The following is a 12,143-nucleotide window of genomic DNA, read 5'->3' as shown; positions in this document are numbered from 1 at the left end:
ACGGCGATTTTCCAATAGGATCTATAATTTGCTGATGTTCTCTCGTGAATTGAAAGGCCAATAAAAAGCTCAATATAAAACTTGTCGTAGCACTAGTTTACGACAAACACTTCGGGTTTTACCGAAGACCCCGTATCAAATATAGGTGCTCGCTACTTTACAGTTTGATTTCGATTTGGTCTAATCGGCAAGTCGTAATCTTGTTGTAGCTTATTTTGTTCTAAATGAGCTATCTACCTTCAGTATTAGTATGAGTCCAAATCTCCTTATATATGGATAGTCTTCACTTCAGTTGTGTTTGTCGTTAGGTGCAGAGGACTCTGGTTAGCTGGTGCTTTAGTGTGTTATTCACCGTCTACGTGAGTGTCGATGCCGATAGGTGAAGGGTAGTCTAGTGATGGTCAGGTTACGGTTCTACAACCAGGCTAATCCAATGCTATAGTTCATGTAACGATGCCTCATATATATAAGCTACTGTACGTGCACCTCCAACCAACCCTCTAGTGTCTGGGTTGGGGTTAGAATAGCAGTCTAGATGTAAGATATTATGATACAATATACATGTTGATCGATCAACTATTAGTATACAATAAACTGATGTTGTTTCCTTAGTCGCTAGACATGGAATGAATATAACTATAAAGCTACTTCTATATAAATGGATAGACTGAATAGGAGTTGTGTTCCTACTATAGTGTTGCTATGGAATGAGTAAATAATTCCCAACTCCACAATCAAATGGTAAGAATATTGTACACGTATGCAGCATGTAAGCAATGGTTGTTGATGCATACTTGTTTCCGTTAGTGGGAGATAATATATGCTGTAGGAATGTATTGTAACTGCTAAGTTTCCTACCTATTAACTAATCTCTTGACATTTACGTTTGTGGGAACATTGCTAATATACAGCTATTTCAAAAACATGATTTTCAGCCATAACAATCTGATCATACAACCCAATACTTCGCAAATAATTTTTGCAGCACTTTTCGATTATCACAAATGACCAATAGACTCGTCATGATTATCAGACAATGATATTTACCCCTTCAAGCTAAGGCTAAAAAATTAAACGAATTTTTATGGTAAGTTATAAGATATCAGTGCTAAAAGTGACAGCATTACAATGATGATAAAACAGACGCGTAAGAACAATAGACATGATTTTATTGAATGAGTGAAGTATATTTGTGAAAATATTTCGACGAATAAGGTTGCATGAAAGTGTAAACAGAAACCATCTCTCACAGTTACGTCACATTTGAGCCGTTTTGAAAAGAGAATTCAAACTACGGCGGTCTCGTGTGGCTGCGATTAACTGTTCATTTTTTTTAGCTTTCAAGAGCTTTTAATCACATTTCTACATATTTTGCACCTACAAAAGAGTAAGACATGGTGAATCTTTTCATATCAAATAACTGTAATGTGAATTTTGTTGCAAGTCAACCTTTAAGTATGTGAGTTAATGCAACTCATAGATAAGATATGGTGGGAACCAGCCTTTATGCTCAACCCACCATTACAAAGGCACCTACTTTGGCTTGTGATTATAAGAAGGCAGACATGCGTCTGTCTCGTGATGTATGCATGTCATGCTGCTGACACCCATGACATGAGCAAACATGACATTCCATTACCACTATTCACAAGTGGTAATCAAATCATAGCACTTGCCCATAGTAAGAATATTAAACGCTGACTCAGTCTTTCTTATTGGAGAGAAAGAGAAGTGGTTATCAGATGTCAGTGCAATGGCTACTCCGATCGGAGATAATCTACTAATTTGAAAGTCTCATATGTTTGCATGCTTTCTCTGGCTGTGATGCAGTTTCGTTCTTTGCAGGCAAATGGAAGAAAAGTCACAGGAAACTCGTCAAAACAGATGTCGACTGTCAGCAGGCAATGAAAGGACTTGGAGAATCATCTAAGTTTTGGAGCAACATTATTCTCTCTGTGAGACATAACCCAAGCAGACTCTATGGCCAGGAAGATAACACCCAGGACAATTATAGCGCAGACATCAACTGGCTAAGGTACCGGCTATTTGTGTCCAAGTCTGGTGCATGTCAGTCCCTCCCTACCATCAATCGTTGAAAGAACATGTGCATCGTGCCAATTATGTAGCAGTACCTATATGGAAAGAGGCAGCAACATAACTTGCCGATGCATCTTTTTCTTCTTCACAAGGGTGGATACTGGATAAGGAAAACGATGAGTATGCAGTGGAGTGTCCTACCAGAATCATGCCCCCACCTGATATTCTACATGCAGTTCTATAGGGGTGTTTAAAATCCAGCTGCCAAAGAAACAGATGAGCCGGTATGACGGCAAAGCTGATGACGATTTAAGGATGATGAATAAAAACTCAACATACTGAGCAAATAGTCAGGATGTGCGATATTTTAAAGTAATCCGGCATGCTTTGTACGACTGTTGATATTTTAAAGTAATCCGGCATGCTTTGTACGACTGTTGATAATTTAAAGTAATCCGGCATGCTTTGTACGACTGTTGATATTTTAAAGTAATCCGGCATGCTTTGTACGTCTGTTGATATTTTAAAGTAATCCGGCATGCTTTGTACGACTGTTGATAATTTAAAGTAATCCGGCATGCTTTGTACGACTGTTGATAATTTAAAGTAATCCGGCATGCTTTGTACGACTGTTGATATTTTAAAGTAATCCGGCATGCTTTGTACGACTGTTGATAATTTAAAGTAATCCGGCATGCTTTGTACGACTGTTGATAATTTAAAGTAATCCGGCATGCTTTGTACGACTGTTGATATTTTAAAGTAATCCGGCATGCTTTGTACGACTGTTGATATTAGAGTTACTATTATTAGTCATCAAGTTCGCAGCGCTTGCACTTTTCTTGTTATTTTCTGACCCATCAGTGACAGGCTATAGAACTTTTTGATTTTTTTTTGTAAATTGAAGCTATTGAACCATATATATACACATGTATATATGTATGTATATAATTTACATGTACATGTAACAATCATGATATATGGAATGTTAGAAAATAGATAGATGAATTCTGATTTCACCACTGACATCCTCAATCACTGCAAAATAATTATAAAATAGGTTGCAAATCTGATGCTTCTACAGAGGGAACCTTATTGGCAAGGCAGATCAATCCTAAACATAATTTTTATCAAATTTCTCATGGAAGTGGGATGGCAGCTGCGGCAACTCTTAAGTTTTGAACTTTCCATACTCAAATTAGTGTAAATCGCAGCAAAAAATGCCAATGAAAGGGGGTCCCAACGAAACTTCATTTTTAGAGTTCTTTTGTCGGCTCGGACCACAGCCTAGTTTTTTATAGTTACATGTTGACACTTTTTGTATGCACAGGCTTTTTGCATCAGCGACGGGATGTTCAGAATGATATTCCAGACATCTTATTTACCTGATAAAGATTCAATGTGTGGGAGCATCAATATAGCTGCCCTATCTACAACTTCCTCGTAATGATCCCGATGTGTGTCCCATTGATATTTGCAGAAGAATTCTTTTAGCAGGTAATGAGAGTTCCATTCATACTGATACAATGAGAGTTCCATTCATACTGATACAATGAGAGTTCCATTCATACTGATACAATGAGAGTTCCATTCATACTGATACAATGAGAGTTCCATTCATACTGATACAATGAGAGTTCCATTCATACTGATACAATGAGAGTTCCATTCATACTGATACAATGAGAGTTCCATTCATACTGATACAATGAGAGTTCCATTCATACTGATACAATGAGAGTTCCATTCATACTGATACAATGAGAGTTCCATTCATACTGATACAATGAGAGTTCCATTCATACTGATACAATGAGAGTTCCATTCATACTGATACAATGAGAGTTCCATTCATACTGATACAATGAGAGTTCCATTCATACTGATACAATGAGAGTTCCATTCATACTGATACAATGAGAGTTCCATTCATACTGATACAATGAGAGTTCCATTCATACTGATACAATGTAGGTAACCTTTAGATGAGGCACCAGTAAAAAGATCAACCTCATCATCTAACATTTGTTTCTCTATTATTGGCACAGAATCAATATGTGTTTGGATGTCTATCTAACTACCTTTGTATCACAGATACAAAGGTAGGCTATTCTGATTCATTGTGTTTAACAATTGCAGGCTTTCAACCTCACCGAGTTTGTCTAATAGGTTTTTGGCTGGTTTACAAACTATGATTACCACTATTTTTATATTGTTGCGTTCAAAGTTGTAAAAGTTGACTTGCAACATAATTCACATTACAGTTATTTGGTATCAAAGGTTTCACCATGTCTTACTCTGCTGTGTTGTAGGTGCAAAATATATGGAAATGTGATTACAAGCTCTTAAAAACTCAAAAACGAACAGTTAATCGCAGCCATCACCAAAACGCCGTAGTTTGGAGTTAGCCCCTTTCAATTAGAAGGTGGCGCTCAATTTTTCACCCTTCTCCAATGGTGGCGGTCAAATAGAGGCGGGCTTTACACAAAAGGTGGCGCTCAATTGAAGGTTTTATGGTAGGTGTGATCACTGAATTATACTACCCCCGAAATGGCCAAGGTCATTTATCAGTGAAACAATTTGAGCGCCATCTTGAAATAGGCTACATAGTCACGCCTCCTTTAGAGTAACCTAGCAACATTGTACAACATTTAATTTCAATGAGCTTGCGGTTGCTTTTATCCATCCCCAATCTTAATCTATATATCAAAATCAAGATAAAGATCTACATATTCATTCAACCTGTATATCAAAGCAAAGCTAGCTAGAGATCTACATTCATAGGCTATAAGTTTTTGTTGTAGATGGCTATCGGCATGGATTCAACAATAGGCAGACAACTCTATATGGGCTCTATATAATTTGCATGTCTTATTAACAGATGTTTCCACTGGATTTAATGGTATCATTGGCATTGCTCGCCTTACCAGCCCAGTGAACTTTAGCTTTAAAATTTATTGACTATCTAATAAGAGATCACAATAGTTGTTTACATCACCAAGAGCAGAAAACTGGCCAAAACTTTTGTATACATTTGACTAAATTCTTTCAACCTAAATTGCTTTGTTCGAAAAGTGGTTGGATTGGCCTCGAGCCTAGATTAGCTTTAGCTATTGTGCCAGTAGGTCCCAACACTCAATATATTTTGATTTGTGTTATATTTATGTGTTATTCTTTGATGTAGACCAAAAGCAAACTATAAATCTTAACTACAGTATGCTTGACCACAGAATTCATTTGTGATTTAAAAAATAAATGATTTATGCATAGAAAATGAACCAGATGCTCAGATGCTAATACAATGTCTGATACCATTATATATAAAAAGTATATAACAAATTAAACAACTAAATGCCTTCGAACTGTACAATTTGTATAAATATATAAAGCAAACTATAAATCTTAATTACATTATACTTGACCATCAAATTTGTTTGTGATTCAGAAAATAAATGATCCATGCATAAAAAATTAATGAGCCAGATGCTCTGATGATCCTAATATAATGTCTATTAGCATTATAGTATATATAAATTGTGTAATAAATAGAACTACTACATGCTTGCAAACTGTACAATTTGTATGCATATATAAAGAGAAGTCTCAAAATAAATACTAACATAAACCGGCTATAGACAGTTTATGTCACAGCGACATAACAGTTCACTGTCCGCTAAATAATATGTTTTTGTAGCATTATGTCTGATATTCACTTTATGTAAATCTAGGTTTCTTAAGTTGGCAAAGTGGTGCTGTCTTAAATTAAAATATGTTTCAACCACTAAAGCTAGTAGTGGGAAGTGATGATTATCAATTCCTACAAAAGTGTCAATACAATGTTTCTTTCATTTGAATATATCATAGCGTACAATCTCTTCTTTTACACACTTCAGAGTTTTGAGATATTTCAAACATTGATTTGCTGATGTAGCAGCATTCAGATACTTTTCGATGCAAAGAACAGTTGTTAGAACACCATCAGAAGGAGAAATCAAGCCACCGTTGTTCTTAATTCTTAACAGAACATGAATATCATCATTGATAATTTCCTTTGACTGAATTAGGGAGAGTCAACATGGCACACAACGCAACTTTTTAAGCAGTTTTCTGACAAGCCAACCAGATAAATATACAGCAATGTTACTAAGAACAGGTTGTGATGTAATGTTTAGCATTCCTTCTGAAAGCATAGTTTGTCTGTCAATAACATCTTCAACATAATCTTCACTACCAACAGTTGGTGGCACATAGGTAGTAGAAGCTTGTAACAATGCAGTGTCATCCATAGATCTGACATTACCAGTAGTTCCTGGTGTAAAACCACATCTTGTAACCAAGCGCCTAAAGATATGATGCAACCGCTCTACTGATAAGTTGTTGCTCTAGCCTCCTGAAATAATAACAGTTACCCTTTGTTTCAATTGAAAATAAAATGGAAATGGTGCTAAAATATGGACTAAATAATGATTTTTAAAAGGAAATTGTTAGGCAGTTAAGGTATCAGCAAAAATGTCCCCATTACAATCAAACATACTAAGAAAACAGATTCATAGTCGAGCAATATCATGGTGTCTAGCAATATATGAATTGATTATATTTAGGATTTGGCACCCATTATCTTGAAGCTTGGTGATATCATTTTTGTATGATCTTTGATTGACCCACTTGATCTATTTTGCTTGAAAGCAGGATGTGGTGTGAAAAGCTATATCCAGCAGGTAAAATCGCATACTGCAAAGAATAATATGCGCATTTTCAGCTATACTTAAATGAGATGAATTAACAAGCACTGTACTACATACCACACCTCCGCAAAGCATTAAAGAACAACTCTAGATGGTATTGTGAGAACTTGTACATCAGCAGGTAATCTAAATGACCAGGCTTCAGTAGCTTCTCAACTAAACCTAGCACTACATCAACAGCACACACCAATACAGTAATGCAAACATGCCTACAAACAAACCACCAAAATATGTCAATACATAAACATTGTTCATTTTTTTACTGTAAATGAGGGATGCTCAAATAGCGGCCTGTGGTGGCCCACCATCAAATTTAACGTGGCCCACCTTACAAGGTCTCCAAAAAATTACTTTTTGCACATATTTGGAATGTAACCCATTTTAAGCTGGTTTGTAAAGCTTTATGTAGAGTACTTCTCTATACAAATGGCCCACATAATCTGTATTCCATATTCACTAAAGACAACTAAACATAATTTGTTATTGACACATGGATGTAATTGTAAAGTAATATAATATATATAGTATAAAGTATATAGTATAAAATATATATAGTATAAAGTATATAGTATAATGTATATAGTATAAAAATACAATAATGTTCTTAAACTCATATACAACTTGAGTTCATATCATCATACATCTTGTGGCCTACCAAAATTTTTGAATATTAAATATTGGCCCTCAATTAAAGACACTTTGGCACTCCTGCTGTACATCAATATAAGTTAATACAGGCTTATAACAATTATGCACTAATATCGCACACACTACATGATGCAGCTGCTAGTCTAGAAAACTAAAAAGCAGAACAATACACACACAAGGATCATCAGCTAGAAGAGGGAACAATAAACAAAAAGTATTTAACCATAGAAACAAACTGACATATTGTGAAAAATAACAGACTATATCAGGTCATCAAACAATAGATCATTACCAGAATTCTATGTGTGCAATTCTGATTAGTATTTCAGTCTACTTCGACCATAGCGAAGAGATAGAAAACGAACAGTAAAACAAGCAACAATTTCAACAACAAAAATGTAGTAGCGCCTAGTGTTGTATAAAGGTGTATCATCCATTGTTCTCAAACTCATAAGATATGTCTTTGTGTCTAGTGAAAACGGAGTTAGACACTCTATACCAGACAACCGTATAGGCCATTTATAGCCACGGCCTGCAACTGACCGACTATTGAGTATATCAAATAGTGTAAAGGTTTTGTGCAACCTTCACTTTCCTCCACTAGTACAAGGCTCGATGCATGAGTTTATACATATATTTTCTGCTTAGTTCATAAGTTGTACAAGAATGCTCAAGTAACTGGCAATGAACAGGATCAGAACAGCTCTGCTCTTTTACACAAATGTTTGAGCTTATATAGCTAGTAAGCGCCGCCTCCGTTCTACTTGGTTGGACCCGGCACAGCTCGGTCTTGACTCGGCACGGCTCTGGCTTGGCTTTGGGCTTGGCTAAATGTAAAGGGATGCCATCCACCACACACTCCCCCCATTGGCGACTAAGGTCTCCAAGTTATGTCCTGAGAGAGCACCAGTTGAGCCAGGGGCTCATGCTGGCGGCCTCCATAGCGGAGGCGATCCACCTCCTCCAGCAGTAGCTGGCGCTCCTGACCCTCCAGGTGTCCCTGCTGTAAGACCGTCTGCATTGTCTCGGCAGCCTTTGCCACTCCTGGGCGTCTTGTGCTAACAACCGAGCCCGGCTCCGTCTGCAAGAGGGTCTGGCTAGCTAGAGTCCGTCCCACCAGCTCGGCCAGCGTGCGTGACCCGGGAGGATCCAAGGCCGTCCAGCTCCTCCTGGTCGAGGCCGGGCGGACTCGGGCTAGAGAGGGCACAGCTGAGTCCTGGCTTGCTCGACTCCTCTTCGCGGGCTACGGCGCCTCCTTCCTCTAATAGTGGGAGTGCAGGCAGCCATCGTCAGAAATCCTTGCCCGTTCTCCTGACAGAACTGCTCCTAGGAGTCCTGGTCGACCAGATACACCACCGGCTCCCTGTTGGTTCCTCCCTGTTGGTGAGTAGTGTGGTGTAATAGCATTTCATCTCTCGACACGTGCTGCCAGTAACAGGAGCACACAAACACGGCGTAGTGTTGTAGGACATGAAAGTGGATCCGCCGGGTGCTGGTTGTGAACTGGTAGATCCGGCAACTCCCGTCCTTCACCTGTTCCTCTGCATGTGAGACCGTCCAAGGAGACAGGTATTTGATAGTTCTTACTATTGCCTTCTTCCGTGGCCTGGTTTCCTCTGGCTCCGGTTTTCTTATGGGCGTGCTTTCTCTAACGGTAACAGCCGGCAGAGAAGAGGACAACTCCGGTGAGGGCCTCGTTGAGCAGATCTTCCACTCTCTCCTCGGTTAGGGCTGCATCTAACAACGCCTTTGCTCCTTCTTCGGTAATTTCTAATACGGCAGAGTCCAGTTGTCGTGTCATATCCAGCTCCGTGTCATCCCCCTTGTAGGTTACCACGTTTGTCGGTGTTGGCCTCTCCATTCCTTCTCCAGCTTCTTTCAAGCTAATTGTGACCGAAGTCAGTAAGTCCTGTAATGATGTGTTGCCTATGCTATCCACCTTTTCCAGCGCTCTGATGTCATTCAGAGAAAACGAGTGCTTTAAAAGGAAAGCGTTGGTTGCGTCCATGAGAACCGTTTCACAACTTTCCCGCGCGACCTTCGGACCGTTTTCCGGCAATTCTATAGAATAATACACCATCTCCGTACTGTTCCGGCTTCCTAGTTGTCCGGGCTGGCCTCGGATTGTGCCGGACCGCAGTTGATTGGATTACGGGGTTGATGGGATCTGGTGTTGTGGTCTCTCCGGTTTCCACCGGGTTTGCTTCAGGTTCTTCCGGAACTTTTTCCCGCATGGCCGGATTGATTTCCTCAGAGCTCGGAGGGCGTCTTTGGCTTTCTCTTTCCTCCGGTCTGGCCGGATTTTTTCCCAGAGATATCTCCTGCCCTCGTTTTTCAGCAGCTTCCATTAGCGACTTTTCCTAGCTAGGGGGGATGGAATTATGGGTACAGGGTCTATTCTGCCCTCCTCCTGCCTCCTCTCAGGCCTGCTGGGTCGAGCTTAGTGCTGCACAATATCTGTGCATGTACATTCGATTATTTGGTCTCTAAATATATCGAATATTGAAAAATATCAAACATTGGAGTTGTTTTCTATCGATATATAGTGTTAGGCTTTAACGTGAACGATATTGACAATATCGGCTAAAAAAAACAGGAGTTGTCTCCTCTTCACAATAAGGAGAGTGGCCAGCTCCAGTTTTGCAAACGAATAAAGATATTCAATTCAACTTTACATTCTTGATCTACTCAACTTAATTGATGACAGAAAATGATGAAGATTTTATGGTTCCTCTTTTATTGATATATCATAGTAGAAAGAAACTTAGTGTATGCCACCGCTTCAAAGCCGTACAAAACAATCATAAACACTAAATGTTATGTTGGTGTGTCTAAGTTTTTAATAGTAATGTGTAAGTCTTACACATTACTATTAAAACTTAAACACACCAACATGTTCAAAAAACTAAGTTTTAAAGCATTACGCCTTTTACTGAGATATGTCCTGCCAGAGAGAACAACCTTTCACTTGTGACACTGGTAGCACATGAAGAAAGCACATAGCGAGCCAGGCTGCTGAGTAACGGTAACTCCTTCATGTGGCCCTTCCACCACTGCAGCAGATCTGTCTCTGGGTGGGCGGTGAGCTGTAAATAGAACTCAAGTTCCCGTCTAAGCATCTGTGCAGGCGCTCAAGTCTGAGGTTCATAGTTGGCTGTAGAGTTGTCCGTGGTACTAGTCAAAAGAATAGATGCGAGGCTTTTCCTCTTAGGCTTTTCGGCTTGATATTCTTGATATTAAGTCTCTTTTTCAGTTTCCTCATCCTGTGCCGCCCAGAGTTCCACGCCTAATCTTATGATTTCTTCCTTGACATCATCAAGCTCAGGCTATGACAGCCAGTTGTCTGCAATTTCATCAGTGGCTGTTGACACACCAAGGTACCTCGGGTCCAAAACCTCTGCAACACACAGAAACAGCAGTATTTTGGCTTTCTCTGGTTTCTTTAGACGCTCTCTTTTTGCTGTTTGTTCAGCTGTCTCTTCTACTCCCTTCACATTCTCCGTAATGTAGGACTCAATGGTGATTTTGATGTCCATAGCAATCACCTTGTCATCATCCTCATGCCGGCAAAGGCAGTGGACATGTCTTAATAGTGGTATAGCACTCGAAACAGTGACTTCTTTGTCACCACTGAGCAAGTCGGTCAATGGTTCAAAGCCCTCAAGTGCTTAAGTATTTGATCCAATGTTACCGAGTCTTTGACATCAATGTGCAGATGACGATTCTTCTTGTCATCAATAAAGATTCTATTGATGGCATAGAGCTGTGCTCTTATCCTCTTTACCATCTCGTACTTAGAACCCCACCGTGTTGACACATCATTGATAAGCTGTTGTTGGGGGAGGAGAAGCTTCTTCTGGTGCTTGAGAAGTTCAGCTTTATAAAGATGGCTTCTGTGAAAAAGAGCAACGATTTGCCTGCATCTAACCAACATTCTCTCAACTTCTTCACTGGTGAGTGACTTTAGGACAGCGTTATGAATCAAGTGTCCAATACATGAGATCCTTCTCAACGCTAAAGAACAAATATAGGAGGTTAACAGCAGATAGTTCAAGACATCAATGGTTTGTTGTGATATATTCTCCATCTGACACAGATTTTTAGACACCCATCGCTCCAAACCCCAGCCAGCAGAATAAAAAAGCTGATTGCTGAATCAGATGGAAAATATATTTCATATAAACAAACATGACACAGAATTCTTCATCATTCAGCAACTATCAACAAGCTTACTTTCAAGCTGTCATATCTAATGCCTCCAATTTTAAAGCATGGGAAGACAACACCTACCTGCAATCGAGGCTGTCTGTATCATGTTTGCAGCAGAGTCCGTGGTTCAACAAACAACAGACCCAGATTTCATTCCAAACTTCGCAAGGCCATCTAACATGAAGTCTCTCATATTTTCAGCAGTGTGTCGCCCAGGATAGTATTCAGTCTTTAGGCACCGTGTCTGTAGGTTCCATTCATCATCAATGTAATGGCCAGATAACGATAGATACGGATCTTGTGTAATAGAGGACTATCCATCAGTGGTAATGCTCAAACTGGAAATAATATATCATAATCCTATTAAATTCACAGAAAAAAAATTGGGTCTCTATGACCATCACTTATCACCGCAGTCTATATTGATAGATTATATCCTGATTAGGTAAGCAGTGGTCAGATCAAAAATAAAATGCTGATGGTTTAAGCTGTTCTGGTGGTTTG

The sequence above is a fragment of the Watersipora subatra genome, chromosome 2 (genome assembly GCF_963576615.1).
Source record: "Watersipora subatra chromosome 2, tzWatSuba1.1, whole genome shotgun sequence".
NCBI lineage: Eukaryota > Metazoa > Bryozoa > Gymnolaemata > Cheilostomatida > Watersiporidae > Watersipora > Watersipora subatra.
The sequence above is the reverse complement of the archived record's forward strand: the minus strand, read 5'-3'. Positions refer to the sequence as shown.